At 36.1% G+C, this 23707-nt stretch overlaps 1 protein-coding gene across 15 annotated transcripts in view; it reads right to left on the bottom strand.

Annotated features, from left to right (window-relative positions):
* The window catches only part of JMJD1C (jumonji domain containing 1C), a 241669-nt gene that overhangs the window by 172646 nt on the left and 45316 nt on the right, over nt 1-23707 (bottom strand). For 12 of the 15 annotated variants that reach the window (XM_072628823.1, XM_072628825.1, XM_072628837.1 and 9 more), the window contains one exon: nt 4342-4504. The gene's annotated coding sequence lies outside the window, so the exon portion shown is untranslated. Of the gene's footprint in view, nt 1-4341; nt 17856-23707 lie in introns of those variants that run through there. The other 3 variants (XM_072628819.1, XM_072628827.1, XM_072628834.1) reach the window with 3 other exon arrangements.

The raw sequence follows: 23707 nt of genomic DNA, 5'->3' as shown, positions 1-23707 counted from the left end.
CCAAATGTAAGAAACTCTTTTAGATCTAATCTGTATTACTCACATTTTCTACATCACTTTCTTAAGTCTAGATCAGTGTAAAGGGCAAAATCTTGCAGCTTTTGGCCTGCCAACCAAAAAAGGTTTTTACATTTTTAACTACAATAAAAGCTATTTAAAATTACATGCTGGCTTCACTGGCCATACGAAAACAGGTCTCATACAAAAACAGATGTTGTCTGAAGTTCACAATCAAGAAAACCCTAAACAAAGCCCTGGATTTGTAAGGTTTGCCTTCTGCTGATTCTAAGGGTGTCAATGTTTACCCTGACAATTTATCCACTGTTTTGAGCTGGTCCCAGGACACAAAGACATTAAGAGTCCCAGATCTAGAAGAGTTTTGTCCACTGATCTAAAAGGTAAACAGAACACTTAAACATAGGGAGAATTAAACATGGGGAGACAACTACTTAATAATCTTAATCTCCATTTGCCATATTATTCAAAGAGCAATAATATGATCCACTCATGAGGATCCTCACAGCAGTTGGGTGAAGTAATCCTCTCTGTGGAAAGGAGTAAGGGCTAACTGCGATCCAAGGAAATGTAAATGAAAGACTGCATCAGCTCAGAAATCAGGTATTCTTTGGAGTTCTGCAATCCTACAGTGTACAGCGTACGATGAAGGAAGTTGAAGAGAGCATAAAGGACGGGGGTAACAATGACCTGATGACACAACAGAGCCCCATAAATTCATCCTTCTACATCAGAATGATCATTCCTACCACTGTCCCCATGTTAAAGTCACAGTGGTCACCTGCCAAAGACAGCAACTATGCCATGTTAGTGAATTCTGAAGACTAGTCACTAGAAAAGACTCTCAACGTTGAAGTAAAGGAGCTGTGCGAAGAGTAGTAGACCTTTTGCTGCTGGGGGCAAGTGGGTGTACCTTCTGGGGCCTCAGTTTACTTACAATGTAATTGAAGGGTAAGATGTGATGACATTTATGATTCTTTACAGCTTTAAATCTATGATTTCAAGATTTTCTGATTCTCAATAATGGAGAACCAATTCTATGGACAGTTATTTACAAAATCTGAGAAGAAGCCCACTCCAGGGCTGGGACTATCTACTCAGCAGAAGGCCGTTAAGATACCGGGGACGAGTTTCACTATTAAGGCTCTCCAATGCCTGAATTCTGACATCACAACTCTAGTTCATCAAGATGGTTTTCTCCATTAGGGTTCAAAGAAATTAACCTGGGCAAGTGAAATGATAGACAACATCTGAAGACCCAGCTGTAACATCACACAAGCAAATGTTTTTTTCTAGAATTTGTACAAATGTTTTGATGAAGCCTTTTAAATCAGAACCCATAGTAGACATGGCAACTGCCATTTCTGGACAGGAAAAAAAATGGAAATCAACACCCATCATCTATATTTTCTATGGACTGCTGTTTTAAGCTACTTCAATTACAATAGTAGCAGAATGGAAATCCTGACCAGTTCCAAGTACAACTAGATGGATGAACAGGTGTGGGAAATGCTTGCAATGGAAAAGTCAACTCATTAAACAAAGGATTTTAACATATCAAACTTAAGAATTTATTTTTTTAAATGAATAAGCAGTATCAAATCATAAGACCACTCAATAACAAGAAAAAAGGCTGAACATTTAAAAAAAATTACTGAACTGTAACTGCCATTTTTTGTTGAAAATAAGAATTTATGAGGTTTTGACAATGTAAATTCAAGAGTAAGCAGGAAACAGAGTAAAAGATCATAATTAAGAATTTATGTTTATATTTCAGCATCTGTGATATTTTAATATACTTTGTAACTCAAGATAATTCAATTTTACAAAACACAGTAAGTAAAAAAAAAACTTACAACATATTTCTTAAGCAATCTTGAAAATTTGAAAAAGAAAAAGACTTAAGATCAGTAATTCCATTTTTGTGACTATTTATACAACTCCAAAGAAAAGTTCAATGATTTAAAAATGTACCACTGATACCTCTTTAGGAGGGGGAAGAGGAGAGATAGCGGGAAGAATGTAGGTTATACTGAAACAAAAGATATCGATCAAAATCAATTTGAAATTGCACCACCTGCTCTGAGGCTCTCATTCCACTCCTACTAGATTCCATTCAGTTCCTCAGAGTATGTGGCTACCCTCTCTCAGAACCAGAGGGGATTGGGAAGTACCTTTTCTAACACTATCATTCATGAACCCAGACTAGTGTACTTCCCCCAAGACTATCAGGTGAAAATCAATTTTGTCACAAAGCCTGTGAAGCTTTCCAGCTGATGGAAAGATCAGAAGTCCTATACCTACTATGTAGGACTATCAAAAGACGAAACAAGGTTGGTCTGGTATTACTTGACTTCATGAAGTTGTCTTGGATCTTTGTGATTCGAATTCTATCTCAAATAATATGTTTTAGGACTTTACCACGAACAGTAGTCAAATTTACTGGTCTATTATTTACAAATTCCATTCAATTCCCCTTTTCTGAAATCATAACAGTGATCCCTTTCAAAGCCCTAAGTACCCTTCTTTAAAAGAAAAGTGAAAACAATGCTCAATCATTTCCATCTAGTCTTTCAATAGCTTAGGATATCTAGGCTAGGTGATGACCTCAACATTTTCTCTTCCCATTTTCTATCTTACTGAGGAGGAATAGGAATTCCCCCTTAAGCCATTTCACTCTGTCCTACCTAATTAAAAAAAAAACCAAAACATTCCATTTAGCACAGAAAACTGAAATAAAATTTAATTTGAACAGCTCTGTACTCCTGTACTCAGCTGTCATTTTCCCAGATGGTCACTTTCCAAGTTTTTTTGATCTTTCCCTTTTCCCACATTAGCTAAATAATCTCCAAACCCCTTTTATTAATTTTAGCTTCCATCACCATCCTCTGCTCATTCTGAGCTTTAGCAAAACTAATAATATTTTTGTAAGACCATGTTACCATCTTAATAACTCAACCTCTGTCACATCACAAGTCCTTGATTCCACTTTCTATACAAGCCTTTTGAAAATTTAAGTTGGATGAAAACTCCCCCAGACATACAAATTAAGCTCTTTAGGTAATATTCTTTTTTTCATCTTTGCACAAATGTTTTTTCTTTGAGACTTCAAAATTTTAATTTTGAATGCTTTCCAACCTAACCAGGCTAACTTCCCCTCCACAGAATTTTACTTCTTAACTTAAAAGATTTCTTTGAAATCTTGTCTCCCCAAATCAAGGATACATGCAGAACTCTTCTGCTTTAACAGAAATTCTGAAGTGGAATGGCTCATTTCTTTCCACTGTTCACATTATTTTCACGTCAGCAACTTTTCTGTTAGAGTTGAGTGAAATAAGAATATAATTTGCCCTTGCTTGTTAGCCCATGTATTTATCTAAACTGTGTATATCTTTTGGCACCCTGCACACACAAATGCTTAATAAATGCTTTTGGCATACCAACAACAATTAGTAACTGAAAGTTAGTTTGTTCTAAATATATCCTCCCCCATGGATTAAAAGTGAAGTCAGGAAAAACAACCCTTTGATGCTAGTGAACAGAGGTGGCCTCAGATTCAGGACAACCAGGCCAACAAGTAAAGTGCGCAGAGCCCGAAGCCTCTCTCTATACTTGTCAACCGTGGCTCAATGGCCAATCTGCACTCAGAAAAGTAGTTTCTGACACTAGTGAAATCACATATCTGGTTCAAATCATTCAACGATATTTAATTTCCTGCTTTAGCATATGAAGTGATTTACTCTTAAAGACGACAAGAAAAAAGAAACCAATTTGCTAAGAAAATAAGATTTACTCTATTTACTGAAAACTGAATTCTCTGTGAAATAATTTTATAATAACTTACCTTTCTCAATAAGCTCTGAAAGATGGTCATGTATGAATCATAGTAAAGTGATCCCCACCAAAAACAAACAAAAAAAGCCCCACAATGAATTGCAATCAAAAACTTTAAAACAAGTACTTCTTTTCCCTTCCAAATGTAAAACATAACTGCAATAAGAAATTCTAAGAAGCATGTCACCTAATCAGTTGAGCTCTCAGTATCCCTTTATATTTTCTACTTTTTCCCACTCTTATGTAAACTTTATTTTATGGACAGAATAGAACTGAAAGCCAGATTTAGCAGATTTTTGTAGCAGAATGATACATGAGAAGTTTTAGAAAAGAATGGCAATTTTTTGAAGATTCAATCAGATACTTAAGAAGTGTTAGCATTATGGGATTATTATGTACAACCTAAAGGATGGAGCTACATGAATAAATTTATTTCTTGTAAGTTAATAAATAACTGACATTCTTACTGGAATATTAAAAAAAAAAACTTACCAGTGTAGGCCACTGTACTTATTTAATCTCTGATCCGAGTCTAGCTAGGATCCTTCCTTCTTGCCCAAACTAATTGGTATTCCAACAAGAAAGCAATAAAATCTTCATAAACTTGAATTCACTCTTGCTTCTCCCATTCAATATCATCAAATTCGACATATATCTAGGGAAAAGTTACATAAGCAAAGTGAAAAAAATTTATTATCGGTTTTTCATAAAATACTTTTTGAACTAAAATACAATATATGAAAATGATTAAACAGTAATTTCTTCTAAAATTAGTATTTACCATACATACTCAACAAGATTTCCTTTGACATCAATTTTTTTTAACCAAGAGCAAACAAGATATAATTCAGTAAGAAATGCAGGCCAGTAAAGATTCAGTTCAAACTCTTATAACTTTTACATTTACATTGTTCCTGTATGCATAAAGAAATGCATTCAGCAGTGATCACCCTAAAATGCTAGAATGTTCACAATGAATTTCCTTTATTAAAGTATGAGTCTGATATCTCAATCATGAAGTGAGGAAAATCTTGGGTTGTTTTTAAAAGCTATGGTGACTGCTCAAAATCTCTGGTAGATCCTGTCCACTGCTTAGCCATCAAGAACAGGCTGCGCATTTCAAGATCATTATGCTAACTCTAGAGGAGCTTGTCACCAGAAGATTGAACAACAGGGAATAAATCTGTCAGTGTCAAACTGTCTACACAGAAAAGGTAGCTAAAAGTGCAGCTACAGTGCCACAAGATGAAATTATAAATCCTATGAGTATTGCTGTTTCAGTTGTGTTTGACTTTTCCTGACCGATAGTCTTGGCTAAGATACTGGAAAGGTGCCATTTCCTTCTCCAGCTCATTTTACAGATGAGCAAACTGAGGCAAACAGAGCTGGGTGACTTGCCCAGGGTTACACAATTACTAAGTGTCTGAGGGCAGATTTGAACTTAGGAAGATGAGACAGACTTCCTGACTTCAGGCCAGGTACTCTATCCACTGAAGTGCCACCTATCTGCCACTTAGAGTAGTATACTGTATTTATTAAAGCAAAAAGTAGACTAATACTTCCAGAAAAATTTCAACAAGTTTTAATCCTGAAATAACAAAAATTTTACAATAGTCATTCATAATAAAACCTAGCAATAATAAAGCTAATTAAATTAATTTATTTAAGCAGCTGCCTCACAGCTCTTTTACCTTTCACATTTACTCTCCAAAGAGTAAGAAATGCAAATACAGAGATAAATCAAGTACTCGACTTCAAGGGACTAGAGTGAAGAGTAGCTAAGATATCAAGCCCTTTAATGAACTAGACAGTGCTTTCTGGCTGATTTTCCCTCCTACTACTACTAGATCACGGCTGTGATAAATGAATGATATAGAGAGACAGAACCTGGAAAATTTGGGGCTGGGATGAATTACCCAGGTTCATTCCCACCAAAGTAGAAATAGATACATAGGGTTTTACTCTAGTGGGTATGCAAATGGAAAGATGGTGTGAGGTAATCATATTGAGACAGGGGTTCTACCACCTGGGAACTGAAGACTAGCAACAATGCGGAGCATATCCTCTGAAACAAAAGCATCAGGAGGTTCTCAACAGATACAGGAAATACCTCTGCCACTTGGACTGAACACTGAACATGTACCATACATAACACTGTCTAAAACATTTATGGAGCGTACAGCAATCTATTTTAGTCTTTACCTCATTAATAAGAGGGTAAAACAAGGTTATCTATGAGGCTGTATCATTCAAGGAGTCTTACAAGATCATAAAATATGGACAGATGACAAAATTTGTAACTTACGGAAGTGATTGTTGCAAACAAAACAAATAAATTAATAAATTTGGAAAAAATAAAAGCAAAATAAAGTAGACATTGATAACCAGTTTGTTTCCTCTATATTTAAAAAACTTGAAAGGTTACAGAAATCTGTCATGTTTTAAAAACTGCAATCTAAAGTAAATCTCCTTAAATAACACCTTAAAGTATTTTTCTTTCTACAAGCCATCCATCTTTTCTCATCCTTCCCCACTGGTTGGGTGTGAAGAAGTGACAAAAGATATCATAGATTATCAAAATTACATGACAGAGTAAAACTTCTAAACAATAAAAAATGAAAGCAACTGGAATAAGAAAGAAAGTGACTGGGTGGGGAAAAAATAAGGCTAGAGATCAGACCAGAAGTTATATTCTACAGAGAATTCCCAGTAAATCCATTTTTATAGAGAATTCTACAAATTCAAGTCAGCACCTTCTCTACAACTTAATTGTTTTAGGGAATTCTAGAGTGCTCTGAGCAATTAGGTTATGGGCCTTGGTCATATAGCCAGTGTATGCCAGAGGAGAGACTTGAACAGATATTTTGTATCTAAGGGCAACCTATCTGAGCAAAACACTTTATATATCTAAGACTCAGAAAAATCAAATTAAGATGACCTCAGGGTAAAATTGGCAAACTGACAAATAGGGCAAGAATTGCGAATGTTCAAAGGAAGAAAGTGTGTGTTGTTGCAGCACGAACAGAGGCAAAGATAGTGGAGGAGATGTTTGGGTTCTTTTCCCTCTACTCTCTATCAGTTCACACATGACATTCCAGGTTTATCTGAAACCATCTCTTTTGTCATTTCTTACGGAACCATAGTATTCTACTACATTCACATACTCTAACCTATTCAAGCTTCCCAAACTGATGGGTACCTGCATAGTCTCCTTTTTTTTTTTTTTTTTTTTACAACCACAGAAATAAGTGCTATAAATAATTGTTGGTACGTATGTGTTTTTCTCTTTCTTTGATCTCTTTGAGAAACAGGTCTAGAAAACATATCACAAAGTCAAAGACTATGCACCATTTAGTAACTTTGGGGGCATGGTTCCAATCTGTTGTCCAGGATGGCTATTCAAACTTACAGTTGTATAAACACTGCATTAATATGCCTGTTTCTCCAGTACCTGTCATTTTCATTTCTCATCTTCTGTCTCAATGAGATGGGTGTCCCTAGATTTACTTTAATTTGCGATTCTTTACTTATTGCTTATTTCTTTCTTTTTTTATTTCATTGGCCATTGATAACTTGAATTTCTTTTAAAACTGTCCATATCTTTTACACTATTTATCAACTAGGAAATGGCAGTTCTATGTTTTTGTGTGTTAAAGAAGAATTTAGGTTCTTTCAATTCTTACAGATGAATTATAATCTCCAACATTAGTTTCTGCCATCTTTATAACAGTCTTTGCATTAAATAAATGGATATTAAAGTATTTCATTTTCTTAATTTGGAGACTATTGTAAAATTTTTTGGAATATATTTCTCTATCATCTTCCTCAATATTAAGAAGGAAGTTGCAATTTTTTTCATTGTAGCCTGAACTCACCCTTCCGCGGAGACCACTCTCTCCAAAGTTAGCAAGGTTCTCTTAATTACTAAATTCAATGACCTTTTCTCAATGTTTACTCTTTCTTGAACTCTGTAGCCTTTCATCCCTTTCTTTATAAACTGATTTTTATTTACATTGTTAAATATTTCCCAATTACATGTAAAAAATTTTTAATAATCATTTTTTAAATTTCTGAGTTCCAAATTCTCTACTTTCCCCTCTCCTCCAGAAAGCAATTTGATTTTGATTATACATGTGAGGTCATCCAAAACATATCCATATTAACCATGTTGCAAAAGCAAACACAAACAAAATAAGAACGAACACGTTTTTTTTAAAGAATTGAATTTTTTTCACTTTTTCATAATCTTTTTGTTCTGTTTCTTCTTTCACAACATCACTAATGTGAAAATATGTTTTATTTACAATATTGTACATGTATAACCTGACATCTCATGGAGGGAGAAAAATGTGAAATTCAAAATCTCATTTAAAATGATTGTTGAAAACATGTAACTGGAAAAAATGAAATACTGTTTACAAAAAAAATTTACATTGATATTCATTCTGGTTTATAGCTTTTTGTTTTTGCTTTCTCTGTTTAAGTATCAGAACTCTATTTGCGTCATAAAAAGAATTTGGTAGGACTCTTTATTTAACTATTTTTTCAAATACTTTATAAAGTATTTGGGATTAAGTGTTCCTTAAATGTTTGGGATAGTTCACTGGTGGCTTGTTGAATTTTTTTTTTCTGAGAAAGAACTTTTTAAAGTATCCTTTCTCCTTTTCTGATAATTTGAGCTATTTATATTTTAATAAATTTTCATACATTTAACATAGATTGCTAAATTTATTGGCATATAACTGGGCAAAGTAGTTCCTAATAACTGTTTTAATTTCCTCTTTACTGATAGTGAATTTACCCTTTTTCTTTTTGATACTAGTGATTTAGTTTTCTTCTTTTTAAAAAATCAAATTAACCAAAGGTTTACCTATTTTTTATCCATAGAAGCCAACTTCTAGTTTTACTGGTTCAAATGGTTTTCCTATTTCAATTTTATTAATCTCTCCTTTGATTTTCAGGATATCCAATTTGGTGTTTAATTGGAGATTTTTTATGTGTTCTTCTAGTTTTTTTTTTAAAGTTGCATGCCTAACTCCTCAATCAGCTTTTTGTCAATTTTATTGATGAGCATATTTAGACATAAAATTTCCCCTTATGTACGGCTCTGATTGCCATCCCAGAAATTTTGGAATGTTGTCTCATTCTTGTCATTCTTTTTAAATGAAATTACTGATTGGTTCTATGATTTGTTTTTTGACCCACTAATTCTTTTGGATTATTTAGCTTTCAACTAGCTTTTCTCCTACACTTCTCCAGCTCTTTATGGTCTGAGAAAGATGTATTTTTCTGCATTTGGTTGTGAGGTTTTTATCCCTCAATATATGGTCAATTTTTGTGAAGGTGCCATATAAAGCTGAGAAAGGTATACTCCTTTCTATTCCCATTCAGGTTTCTCCAGAGGTCTATCATATTTAACTTTTCTAGAATTCTATCTACTTCACTTTCTTATTTGTTTTATAATCAGATTTCTCTAGCTCTGAGAGAAGGTAAAGGTTCCCTACTAGTATATTTTAACTATTACCTCCTGTAATTAATTCACATATTCCTTTAAGAATCTGGATGCTATGCCATCATGTTTAGTATTGATATTACTTCATTATCTATGGTTTCGTTTAACAAGATGTAGTTTCTGTTTACCCTTTTAAATTAGGTCTATTTTTGCTTTTGCTTTGTCCGAGATCACGATTGCTACCCCTGCCTTTTTTTCACTTCAGCTGAAGCACCAAAGATTATGCGCCAGCCCCTCTGTTTCAAGGATGTTTCTTGTAAACAAGATATACAGGGGCAGCTAGGTGGCACAACTAAAGCACACTGGAGTAAGGGGGACCTGAATTCAAATCTACCCTCAGACATTTGCCACTTAATAGCCGTGTGACCCTGGGCAAGTCACTTATTTCTGATTGCCTCACCAAAACAAACAACCAACCAACCATATACATGTTATCACATTCTGGTTTTTAATGCACTCTGCTATTCACTTCCATGTTATAGGTGAATTCACTTCATTCACACTCAAACTTATGATTGCTAACTGTACATTTCCCTCCATCCTATTTAGATTGTTCATCCTCCTTTCTCTTTTTATCCTCTCCCTTCTCTCAAGTCTGTTTTGTTTCTAAACATCCTTTATTTGGGGATCTCTTCAGGTGGTGATTAGTGTATTCTTTCCATTTCTATTTTACCCTCTAGTTCTAAGAAATCAAGGCAGTTTGCTTTGATAATTTCTTGAAATATTATTTCCAGGCACTTTCTTTAATGATGACTCTCATCTAATCCAATAATTCTTAAATTCTCTCTCCTTGATCTCTTTTCCAGGTCAGTTTTTTAAATGAGACATTGCATATTCTTTTTACTTTTTCACTGTTTTGATTTCGTTTTACTATTTCTTGATGTCTCATAGAGTCATTAGCTTATTTTTGCCCAATTTTAATTTTTAAGGAATTATTTTCTTTGGTGAGCTTTTGTACCTCTTTTTCCATTTAGCTAATTCTATGTTTAAGGAGTTATTTTCATCTATAAATTCTTGTACTTCTTTTTCCATTTGCCTAATTGTTTTTTAAGGTATTATTTTCTAAGTATTTTTTGGTGCCTCTTTTACCAAAATTTTCTTCCTTTGCTTTCATTTCTTTACCTAATTTTTCCTCTACCACTCTGACTTGATTCTTACTTATGATAATTCCTATTGGGATTGTGTCTAATTAGCATTTCTTGAGGTTTTGTTTATTACTGATTTTATTTCATCATCTTCTGAGTCTGTGTCTTGATCTTCCCTGTCAGTATAGTAGTTTTTTTTATGGTCAGGTTTTTGTTGTTGTTGTTATTTACTCATTTTTATACCCTATTTACTGATTTGGAATTTCTTGTTAATGTTGGGCTCTTCCAAGGTGGGAGATGAGGGGGTAGTAAGGATCTATCTCAAGCTTTAGCCTTTTCCACCCTGAGGATTTCAAAACTAGTTCTGGGGATTTGGAAGTTTTCAGTTCTTCCAAGGTAGAGTGATTTGGGAAAAGGTGTGGTCACTGATCTCTAGGTCTTCACTCTGCTCCTTACCCAAGAAGGGTTCTTGATCCTTTGGAATGGGAAGAGATACTGTCCCTCAGGGGTTCTACTCCCTCTTGACTAAAAAAGTACTCCTTTCCACCTTTGAACTGTGCCCCCAAAAGTGGGTATAGGTAATGAAGTTACCTAAAAACCTGGTCTCTTTCTGACCAGTTGCTAGTCTTAGGAGCTCCCAAAGCTTCTGCTGCTTCTGTCACCACCAGCTGGTCTAGCCACTGATGTTTTCATTCACAAGGACTCAGAACCAGCCTACTCCCCTGTGTCATAGAGATCTTTCCTTCTGACTTCCTATGTTGTTTTGGGTTGCTAAGAATGCCTCACTTTGACGTTTTGTTAGCTCTCTCAACTCCAGAATTTGATCTGAGGTATTATTTTTAAATTGTTTAGAGTGGTGCGTTGAAATAGCTCAGCTGCCCACCATGGAGCCAAAATTGTTGGTTCCACCCCATCTCCCCCCTTATATTCTCTTCTCTCTAGACTCTCTCATGGCTCTCCTTCCAACTTGATCACTCCTTCTCTGTCTCCACTGATGGATCCTCATCTGGATGGTTGTTGTTGGTCCTCGATCTTCAAATAGGACCAATGCCACTCACAAAATAATGGAATTTAAGGAAGGCAGAACTGCACAAAGTGGTCAGTCTCTCTTCCTAAATCACATAAATCCAGTGGCAGGACAAAGTCGAGGTGACTATATATTACTTCACCTGGTGATCTCATCAGCTCTCATGGATTTACTCACATCTCTATGCTAACGATCATGAAATTTACCAATCCTGCTCCAATCTCACATCTCCAACTGCCCCTCGGACATTTCAAATGGGATGTCCAGTAATCAATGAGTCAATAAACATTTATGTGCCAGGCACTGTGCTAAGCACAGGGGACACAAAAAGAGTTTGTCAAAGTCCCTGCACTCAAGGAGATTACAACATGCAAACAAATAGGTAGAAAGGAAACCACATACAGGATAAATTGGAAATGATTAAACAAGAGGAAGAATGGAATTAAGAGAGATTAGGGAAGGTTTTCAATAGAAGGTAGGATTTTTGTCTAAGAAATTCAAGGTGGTCAGTAGTTGGGGTGGAGGGAGAGTGATCTAGATGTGGGGGACATCTAAAGAAAAAGCCCAGTAGGGAGAAATGGAGTGTCTTGCTTGGGAAACAAGCAGGCCAATGTCACTGGATCTAAAGGTATGTATCTATAGTAAAAACAGGGGAAAGGTAGGAGGGGGCTACATTAGGAAAAACTCTGAATGCCAAGCAGAACATTTTGTATTTGCTCCTGGAAGCAATAAGGAGCCAATGGAGTAATGAGGGGAGGTTGGAAGGGTGTAAAATGATTACACCTGACATTTTAGGAAAATCACTTTAGTGGCTGCATGGAGAATGTACTGGAACAGGGGGAGACTTGAGGCAGGCTGACCCACCAGTAGGGTATTGTAATAGTCCAAGAATAAGGTGATTAAGGAACTGCAACAGGTAGTGTCACTGTCAGAGGAGAGAAGGGCGTATATTTGAGAGATGCTACAAAGGTGAAATCAACAGGCCTTGGCAACATATTGGATAAAGGAGGTAAGAGAGGAGTCCAGGATGACTCCTAGGTTGCAAGTCTGAGAAAATGAAGAGGATGATGTAATCCCCTAAAGTAACAAGGAAGGGAGGAAGGGAGAAGGTTTAGAGGGAAAGATAATGAGCTCTGTTTTGGACATATTTGGTTTAAGATATCCAGTTTGAAATGTCTAAAAAGCAGTTGGAGATATGAAGCTGGAGGTCAACAAAGGAGATTAAGGCAGGAATGACAGATTTGAGAAGCATCAGCAGAGTGATAGTAACTAAATCCGCTGAAGCTGATGAGATCACCAGCCTTTCCTCATGTTATTCCCTAGAAATGTACTCTGATTCAGTGACATTCCTTTCTGTTCCTTGAACAAGCCTCTCTATCTCTCACTTCTGGGCATTCTTTTTCTGGCTGTCTGTCATGCCTGGAATGCCCTCTCCTATCATCTCTAGCTCCCAGCATCCCTGGCTTCTTTCATGTCCCAACAAAAGTCCCACCTTCTACAAGAAACCTCTTCCAACTCCTCAATTCCTAGTGCCTCTCTTTTCTTCATTATCTCCTATTTGTTCTGTATATAGTTTGTCTGTACGTAGTTGTTTGCTTTTGGTCTCCACCATTAGACTATGAGCTCCATGGGGACTGTCTTTTGCCTCCTTTTGTACCTACACTTTGAACAATGCCTGATAAGTAATAGGTGCTTAATAAATGCTCGCTGACAGACAAGGTAAAAAAAAAAAAGACAAAATAGTCAAGGTTTCAATAAAAAATTTCTGATTATTTTCAGGTAGAATATAGAACCAACTATGCATGTAATTTTTTACACCTGGTCCTCAGGTACCTCAATCGGTAATATTAAGGGTTCGGGGGCTTGACCTTTCAGTTGCCTTCTTCCTCTAAATCTATTAGCATGCAAATGAATTTTTGTTGCATCCCTTAGGAAAAACTCAGTGGGCTTTCCACTGTACCACAACTTCCTTCTATTTTCTGGTTTAATTCATAGCAAGAGTTTTGACATTAGTGTGAATCTATTTGTTGGATAATGTCTACTTTTTATTCAATAGAGAAGGATCTCATATTCACAGCAGCAATAGTTAATGTTTACAGACTGTCTAAAAAAAGTCTCTGACCTTTAACATGATTTGCCCCCTTTTCTACAACAGCAGAAGAGACTGGGGAGCTGAATACCAATTTGTAGTAGTTTTCTTTTTTTAATCAGTAACTAAGATGAAAAAATTAATTACTACAGCTGATACAGTCTGTTTCCAGGACTGAACCTGAAGCACTAAGATGGTGCTAGAACCTTCTAGAGCTTATTTTCTGCCAGCAAAGAATTTGAGAACCTAAGATCCTTTTCATACTACAATGTAGCGGTGGGAGTAAAACTTTCAAAAGTATATAAAGTGACATTAACATGGTCACTGTATTAAAATGCCTAGAGTGTGAAATATTATGTGATGAACAATGCCTCATGCCTAGAAAGCTCTTTTCTCACTTTCACACTTCTTGGAAATCTGTAAGGTCCAATTTGTGCACCTTTTACACAAACTGTGTCCAGATTAATTCCCTTGTGTTTAGGCCTCAATGCTCTCAGCACCCAGTACCATCATTTGCAAATAGTACATAGCAAATTTTTGGTGAAATAAATCTGATCACAGAATCTATTACTAGGAGGGATCTCATGGGCCATTCTGTCTAGCCCATAATGGAAAAGGAATCCCTACTATAACCTAACAAGTTATCATTCAGCTTCTGCAAAGAGAAAAAACCTACTAGGGTCACAAGGTGGCCTAATCTACTTTTGGATAGCTCAAATTTTTAGGAAGTTTCTATTATTATCAAGTCTAATTGGGTCAAAAAGAAGAAATAGAATCCCTCTATCACATGATAGTCACTGAAGTATTTGTAGACAGTTGTTAGGTCACAATGCTATTTGATCTGACCAGAAAAATTTTCACAAAGGGACTAAAATTTCCTTATTCCAGGATGCTACTAAGCATTTCTTCAAACAACAAAGAGGAAGAGCTCGGAAGGGTTTCCCTTTTGCAAAACAAAATGGCAGTAAATGATAAATTCATGTAAGAGAAAGATAGGAGATCAAGACTCAAAAGGTATCCAATATTCCTACAATGAAAAACAAATAAATTAATGTCCCTGCTCACTGAAAGGAGAGATGGGTCTGAGTGGGAAGAGAAGTAAAAAGTTACGTCTTTGAAGTTTAACAACTGGAGATAGGAAACAAAATATTCCTGATTAAAAGTTATAGCAACAGCCTACATTTGATAAGCTGTGAACAAAAATTACTTAGAAAATAACTTGTCGGAAAGAACTGTTGGTTAAGCTGGGAAGCAATCTGGCATCAATTAGCTTTAAAACAATATACTGCAATAGATAACACAAGTAATGGATATGCAACCTGAATGAAAAAAATCATAAAAATTTGAAGAGAGCTACATCAAATACACCTTTCCTAAATGTGGCTAAGTGAAGAGTTCTCAATCAAAAGAGGGGCAGAGATAACCACAAAAGACCAAAGGTTATGGGAACTTTAAGTTTTTATACAAGCAAAAGCAATACAAATAGGATAAGCAATGAAGCAGTGGCAAGGGTGAGGAGTTTGGACAGGGGTGGGACATAGGATTTCATCCATAAGAATGAATGGATTTCATCCATCCAGCGTAAAGAAACACCCTCAACAAATGAAGGTTGGAACCTTCTCTGAAACTTCTTGTTAACGAGAGCACTAAGAGTTAAGTGATTTGCATCACGGCCCCATAGCCAACCTATCTGTCTCATAGGCTTTCAACACACGGTTACCATGCTGCCTCAGCTACATCAAATAAGAGCTTGATTTCCAAAATGCACCAAGAAATAATGCAAATACCTATGACCAAGAGTCATTATGCAATGTACTAGAGGTCATAGGAATTGTAAACAATTAATGAACATACAAAACTGCTCTAAATGACTACTAACAAAACAAATACATATCAAAGCAACTCCAAAGTCATAGCTCACATACTGCTAACTGGCAAAGATGGCAAAAATCAGAAATAGTGTTGAAGACCGTGAAAAGACAAGCATAATATTACACTATTAGAGCTCTAAATTGGTATATTCATTCCGGAAAGCAATCTCCAATTATGGGAAGACAGGTGTTAAATAGTCCATAAGCTTTGACTCAAAGATTCCACTGCCAGACATATATACAATGGAGATCAGAAAAAAAAGGTCCTATATTCACCAAAATATTTATAGAAGCACTTTTTCTAGTAGCAAAGAACTGAAAACAAAGCAGATGCCTATTCATCATCAAATGGCTGAATAAATTGCACAACATGACTACAATGGAATATTATTGAACTTAAGAAATAATTAATATTTAGAGTATAAAAAGGCATGGGGAGGCTTATATAAATGAAGTAAGATATGACAAAGCCAATAATATACTCAAATGTCTACAATGTAATTAGGGAAAAAAACCCAGGAGTCATGTGGCATGGAGATGACCCTGGAATCTCAGTGGCTCTTCTAGTAGGTACAAGATCTGATAGATTTTATATCAAGAAACTATGAGAAGCTCATCATGATGGTGATGATTTTTTTTAGCTGTAGCAACTTTCAAAGATTATCTACTAACTTAGAAGGACTTACTCTTTCACAGTAGAGGGAGCAGCCATATACTAATGAAATTTTATGTCTTTGAAATATAGAAGAGAGCTATGGTAACCCTTGAGAACATTTGCAATTGAGTCAATTGCTCTAATTCTTTCAGAGTACTTATTATTCCCTAGCTTGGACAGGTAAAATTCTAATTTAATATATTTGATTATAAATAATATAATCTCAAAGAAAGAGCTGTCACTGAGTGATGAGGAAGGGGAGAACCCATGTATTATTTCCTGACCCCAGGTCCAGCATTTCATTATACTCATACCACCTCTCAAGAAGTGTATTTATCAAAGTGACATTTACAGAGAAGAAACAGCCAAGATAGTCAGGTAGAAAGAAGCAGTGGGTCCCGCTGCCCTCCTCACAAGTCCTCCAACTCCCACTAAAAAATAAAAAAAAAATTTACTCCAACAAAGATCTAAGAAAACCCAAGAGGAAACAGAAAAACCAGAAAGGGTAATCTTTCCAGCCCATGATCACAAATTCAACCTGTAGGCAAATGACTACAACAGGAACTATGTAGAAGATGTGGGTCAAAATCAGGTACTGCATTCAGACCTTCAAACAAAGGCAGTAGTATAGGAATGCTCAGGAATGGTTACAGATTCAAGCTCAGGCCTAAGGTCCAAGCTATAAGCAAGGGGTCACCCAGAGCTCTGAACTAGGATAACCACCAATCTGACAGTCCCCAGAGATCCAAGCTAAGCTTGAAGTATGGGGAAACCCAGAGCTAGTCATAGACTCGCCCTCCCCATTCTACCCTAGAGTAGAAAAGAAAATAATTCTTTAAAACTTAAAGTTGGATCAAGGGGATGCCCATCAATTGGGGAATGGCTGAATAAACTGTGGTATATGAATGTTTAGAGAAGCCTGGAAAGATTTATATGAACTGATGCTGAGTGAAAGAAGCAGAACCAGAACTTTGTACACAGCAACAACCACAGTGTGCCAGGAATTTTTCTGGTAGACTTAATACTTCATTGCAATGCAAGGACTTAAAAAATTCCCAATGGACTCTTGAGGAAAAATGCCTTCCACATCCAGAGAAAGAACTATGGAATCTGACCACTGAATGAAGCAGACCATTTTCTTTTGTATTATGTTTTGTTTTGATTAGTTTTATGATTTCTCCCATTCTTTTTAATTCTTTTATGCAACATGACTAAGGTAAAAATGTATCTAATAGGAATGTATGTGTAGAACCAACATAAAATTGTATGCTGTATCAGGGAAGGAGTGGGGAGGAAGGGAGGAAAATCTAAGATATAGGAAAGTGATTGTAGAACACTGAAAACAAAAAGTAATTTAATAAAAAAAATTAAAGATGGGCAAGTAGAAGTTAATGACTCTGTGAGACATCAAGAAATAATAAAATCAAAAGAATGAAAAATAGAAGAATATGTGAAATTTCTCATTGGAATACAACAGACCTAAAAAACAGATCAATGAGAGGTTAAATAAATCACATAGGGTCAAACACTCAGTAAATGACTCCGAAGCTAGGTTTTCCATAATCAAGATACAGCACTCTATGAATGGTGTCACCCAGTTGCCAAAAAAGTTAAACAAACAAATTTTAATACCCCAAACTGAAATCCTAAAAATCAAACAAGTTAACAAAATTAAAAAGAAAAACAATAAAACTAGGGGCAGATTTCTTTTAAAAAATTAGCTATAAGTCATTAGTTCATTTGATTTTAAAAGAGGAAAACCAAATTAACAGAATCAAAAATGAAAATGGAAAACTGACAAGGAAAAAGTACAGGATATATGAAAACTACTTTGCCCAAATATATGTTAACAAATCAACTTAAATGAAATATTTACAAAAATAGTGAAATTAACAGAATAGAAAATTTAAGCAACCTAATTTCTTTTTAAAGAATATATTTCATTAAATATTTCCCAATTATATTTTGAAGTGTTTACATTTTTAAAAATTTTGAGTTCTTAATTCCCTCCCTCCTGCCTCTTCCCCACCCCTTGAGATGGCAAGCAATACATCAATTATACATATGAAGTAATGCAAAAAATATTACCTTATTAGCCATATTGCAAAAGAAAATATAGGGAAAAAAACAAGAAAAATAAGGCAAAAAAGTATGCTTCAATCTGCATTCAGAATTCATCAGTTTTCTCTCTGGAAAAGATAGCATTTTTCATCATGCACCTTTTGAAATTGTCTTGGATCACTGCCTTGATCAAAGTAGTTAAGTTTCACAGTTGAAAAATCTTACAAAATTGCTGTTGCTATGTGTAATATTCTCCTGGTTCTGCTCACTTCACTTTGCATCAGTTCACGTAAATCTTCCCATATTTTTCTGAGACCATCCTGTTTGTAATTTCTTACAGCACAATCTTTCATTACAATCATACAGCACAACTTGACACAATTTTAAGAAATCAAACATCATAAACGAACTTCCAACAAAAAAATTCCAGGACCAGATGGCTTCACAAGTGAATTCTATCAAACAACTAAATCAAAGAGAAAATTAATTCCAATATCACAGAAACTGTTGGCAAAAATAGCAAAAAATGGATCCTAACTCTCCTATTCTCCATAATCTTTCAAATATCAGCAATCACAATACAGTAGCTCAGCAATGTTAATCTGCCATTTTTTTCCTCTAGTATTCAGATAGCTGTTCTTCTGGCCTAGGTGACTTGAATTTATCAAAAGCAACTAGACGTTCCTCTCTTCCTATCTCCTTTCTTACAAAGAGGGTACCCATTTCCTGTTGCCTATTTCTGCTCTGTCATTTCCAATGCTCACTGAATTCTCCTGCGCAGAGAAAACAGAAATGAAATTACAACTGAGTAGCCCCACCTTCTCTCTGTTGCCACTTTTAACCCCTCTCATCCCTTATATGGGGAATCTATAGATCTATCCAACAGCAACAAGACAAGTTTCATTTTACAAACTGAGGCTCAAAAAGCATCCCTAACCTGCGAGTAGTCCTAAACCTCTTTTTCCAGGGTTATTATGCATCACTCCCTTCAGGGCACCCCACAGGCTAGCCTACTTTTCCTCACACCTCTTTTCATCTCCAATCTCTGAGTCTGCACAGGCCAGTCCTCTTCCCACTTCTACCTCCTTAACTCAACTTGTAGAGTTCCTGTTACTTTCAAAGCACAGCTGAAATACCAGTACATTAAAGGCTTTCCTTATCTCCCTTCCAAGCTTTTTTTGGGGGGAGGGGAGTGGAAAGGAGGGTGTGAGTCTCTGTTTTTTCCCCAGCCTGGAAGTATAATAACCACTCTCAGGTCCAACCACAATACTGATCATCACCGAAGTTTTAACTTGAGCCAGCTCAGTTTTTCTGATACAGAGCAGTTATAACCTCTCCACAAGCAGGCAGGCAAGGGGCTCACTACATTGGTTTTGTACTTAGTGTAATACCTGATCATTTTTTAGCCTTTCCACAGCTCAGAACTCCTGAATTAGTAAACCATCAGCTTCAACCTTCCCAGTAGCAGGAATGGTACCACTACAACAGGTCATCCCTCCAGCTATCCAATATTTTTCTGTCTTCCCCCAAAATTACCTTGCATTTACGTTGTCTATATTTTGAATGTACTTTTATTTATGTGTGCCTCATTTCCTAATAGAATGTAAGCTCCTTGAAGGCAGGAGCTGTTTCATTTATATCACTATATCTATAATCTATAGTAATATAGCACAATATCTGGCACTAATGCCAAAAAGGCTTGATAATTAAGTCAAGTGCTTCTTTTATTACACTAAATAAGAAAATATACACTACTTTCTACAATCTGAAAATTAACTCACATTTAAATTTAGCTTTTTAAAAGCTAAATTTGCTGAATTATATCTGTCAGCACAATGAATGCATATGATACATCAAACATCAGTAATATTTTGCTGTAGTTAAACATATTAAAATCTTCCTCAACTGAAGGTACATCACATGGATAAGAAAATTATTCTTTCAGAGTTATAATCAAAACTCTTAACACTTAAAAATCTGATCCAAAGTTCAGTGCTTTCTTTTAAAGAAATATACTTTAATACACTTAATTAAAAAAAAGCTATAGCTATTTTTGGGTAACAAGACTGTGAAACCTGGATATTGTGTGTGTGTGTGTGTGTGTGTGTGTGTGTGTGTGTGTGTGTGTGTGTACACAGATATAGACACAGACACACAACTTTTGACTTTTTTCTTTTTTTATCAAAAAGCCTTTTTAAAAAATAACATGTAAAAATGAGTACAAAAGAATGAAACTTAGTTTGTAACAAAAAGATTAGGCATTTGATCTGTATTTTATCTTTTTACATTCAACTGTACTAAAAAGTCACCTTAAGAATATCCTTTTCTTTCTACTTCTAGCAGAATGAAAAGCAACTGCAATGCCCTAAGGAAAATTAGCACCTGTAGCAAAGTATTTCCGTTTGCAAATGATGTATCACGTTATTCATCTAGTAACTTTCATTAACCAAAGCTCTCCCTTTCCTGATGGAATTAACTGATGAAGTCTCAGAAAACAGAGCTCATAGTGTTCATTCAGCTCCCACAACTAAGCAGCTGAACATCCTACATCTTTTAAAATCCTATTCTTAGAGAAAGTTTCACATGGTGTCATGCATCATCTTGTTGCTAATCATGAGATCTAGAGATGTTTTCCAGTTGCCTTTAAAAATATCTTAGATTTCTAAAATGCACGTAAATGAGTATTAGTGTTCAAACATACAGGGATCAATAAAAACAATTCAAAGAAATATGGACAAGTAAAACAATAAATAAGAGAAGTGTATGTATATAGTCAATCTCATATATAATTTAAATCCATTCAATCTTCACAATCTGAAACATGTCCCCTTTTCCTCTACTCACAGTGTCAAATGCACTGAAGTAATAATAACTTGTTAATGGTGTCACCTTTTTTATCACCCTCTCCTCTGATGCTGCCACACCATCCTAATACACACCCTCATCTCCTTCCACCTAGACTACTGCCAATAGTTTGCTGGTTCATGCATCCCATTACACAAAGTCTTGTCATACATCAGCCCATCCTCTATTCACTGGCAAAGTGACTTTCCTAACGTGTAGATCCAACCATATCACCTCCATATTCAATAAACTCCAATCATTCCTTATCATTTCCAGGATCACGTAGAGATTCCTGTTTGGCATTCAAAGCTCTTCATAACCTAACCCTCACCTTTCCAGTATTTTCACATTTTAGACATCCCCCTTCTCACCTCCCCTCTCTCCCAAACTCTTTGGTTCAGTGGCACTACCTACATCATTGTTCTTTGAACAAGACAATCCACCTCTTGGTTCCAGGAATTTTCTCTGGCTGTTCCCATACATGGATGGAGTGTTCTCCCTCCTCACCTCTGCTTCCTGGCTTCCTTTCAAGTTCCAGTTTAAATTCCACCTTCTACAGGAAGCCTTTTCCAATCTCCTCAGAATGCTTGAGGCCTTCCATCTGGTGATTAGGTTCTATTAATTCCCTATACATCTTTTTTGCCCACAGTTGTCTGACTAGGCTCTCCCATTAGATTGTATGCTTCTTGAGGACAGGGACTGTGTTGTGACTTTGCATCCTCAGCACTTATTAGCACAGGGCATAGTACACAGCAGGCACTGGCTGTTAAAGGGGCTCCCTACCTCACTTATCGCTTTCCCCACTCCAAATCTATGCTCTAGACAGCAGCCCAATTGCTATTCCTAAAGCTCAGGTCTGACCAAGTCAAGGCCCTGGCTAAAGAAGTTCCAGTCACTCTCTGCTGCTTCTAGCAAAAAAAAAAAACAAAAAAACAAATTCCTCCAACACTAAAGCACTTTTGCCCAGTAGTCCCAATCTGTCTTTCAAGCACTATTTCTGCATTAGTACCCTTCAGGCACTCAATCCAAGTTGACCTTCTTCTTCCCCACAGGACCATGGATAGCAGCTGCTCATCCTTGGCACAGACTAGCCCTTTACCCCTTCCAAACAGAAGCTTCCTACAAGTTTCAACTCCAGTGTAAACTCATTCTGAAAGTCTTTTCCGATTCCAGCATACTCTGTATGTACTTTGGATATATTCTCTAAAGGCTTACTAAAAAATATATGTCATTCATTCTGAAAGTGACTGCAAGAATTCTAAAACACGAAACTGAAAAAAATCATCTCATATGAAATATACATGATTTTACTAGTTTGAGAAATTTCCCAAATTTTTTTCAAAAGACTTTTTTCAGCATTAAATTTTTTTGGTCATAGTACTATGTGAAGTGAGGTTCTATGTCAACAAAACAAGGGAAAAACTGTCAAGTCTACTGATCATCCTATGATGGCAATTTCTCAAACGTATAGCACCTTAAGATGCTAAACAAACACCAGTCTTTTGCCTAAGTAATGAAACCAACCTTAAGATTTGTAAACATTGTAAGGAAGTCATTACTGAAAACACAATTTAGCTCACGTGTAGATATGAAAGAGGTTCAATTTTTCCTGAGCTAAAACTAAGCTTTAAAATGTTTCATCCATGTTTCCAAAGAAATTACTTCTCCCTGTAAATCTGGAGATTTACTGTAAGCATCCCTAAATATAATAAAACGATGTTTTACAAATAAAAGAATATAATACTGTGGAAACCTAAAAGGATGCATTACTATAGTATCTAATACCACACTTACTTGAGGAGTTATTGCAAATTTACTTTAACACAATCTTACATATCCAAATATAAAAAGTCTTTTCCAAATTAATCATGGGGGGAGGGGTGTTAGGGGTGAGCTCTCATTCTACTGATGCAGACATCACTCAAAACAGTTTAAAAACTCTTTTGCAACCTCCTGTATCCCAACAGTAAGTATGAGAAGTGCATGCAGTTGGTGGAATATCCACAAAGCCTTTGGAGAATGCACAGAAATCCTATATTTAGTTCTAGTCCACTAAGGACAAAATGAAAAGAATGTTTGACTGAATGAGCTGGGGGATATTCAAAAGACACTAATCAGGCTCTGGTCTTTGTTCCCAGAGGTGCTAAAAGGAGGTAAGGACTACAGTTCTAGGCCTCCCCAAGCAAAGAGACTTCAGGCCTTATCTCCACAGCCTGCCACGTGGCTAATGAACAGATGGTCCCACCGTGGCTTCTATTGTCTTTTGTTGTCTATTAGTTATTGCCCTAGGTACAAGAGCACCATATTGCTACAACCTAGGGAGGACTGAAAGGTCACAATAGCTGTGATACATCACAAGACTTGAGGATGAACACACTGCACTGGGAAGGTCGAATAGAGGCCCTAAAGAATGAGGGCATAAACTAGTCCAGCTAAAGAGGAGATATCCTCTAGAGCAGACTAACACTACATCAGGAAGTAAACTCAGTGCAACAAAGGCTCTGTGGTCAAAGCATTAAGCTTAAGGGGAAGGAGAAAGAATGGGAGCTTATTAGGTACCTACTATGTGCCAGGCACTATATTAACAAATGGTATCTCATTTTAATCTCCCAACATCTTACTAACAGGGCAGTTTGAGTCTACTCTTTTCAGGAACTGAGTGGGAGGAGGGAAAGTATACTCATAGTGTTGGGAGGGGGGTGTCAATGCTTTGG

The sequence above is a fragment of the Notamacropus eugenii genome, chromosome 1 (assembly GCF_028372415.1).
Source record: "Notamacropus eugenii isolate mMacEug1 chromosome 1, mMacEug1.pri_v2, whole genome shotgun sequence".
Lineage (NCBI taxonomy): Eukaryota > Metazoa > Chordata > Mammalia > Diprotodontia > Macropodidae > Notamacropus > Notamacropus eugenii.
Note: the sequence above shows the minus strand (reverse complement) of the source record. Positions and strands in the feature narration are given on the sequence as shown.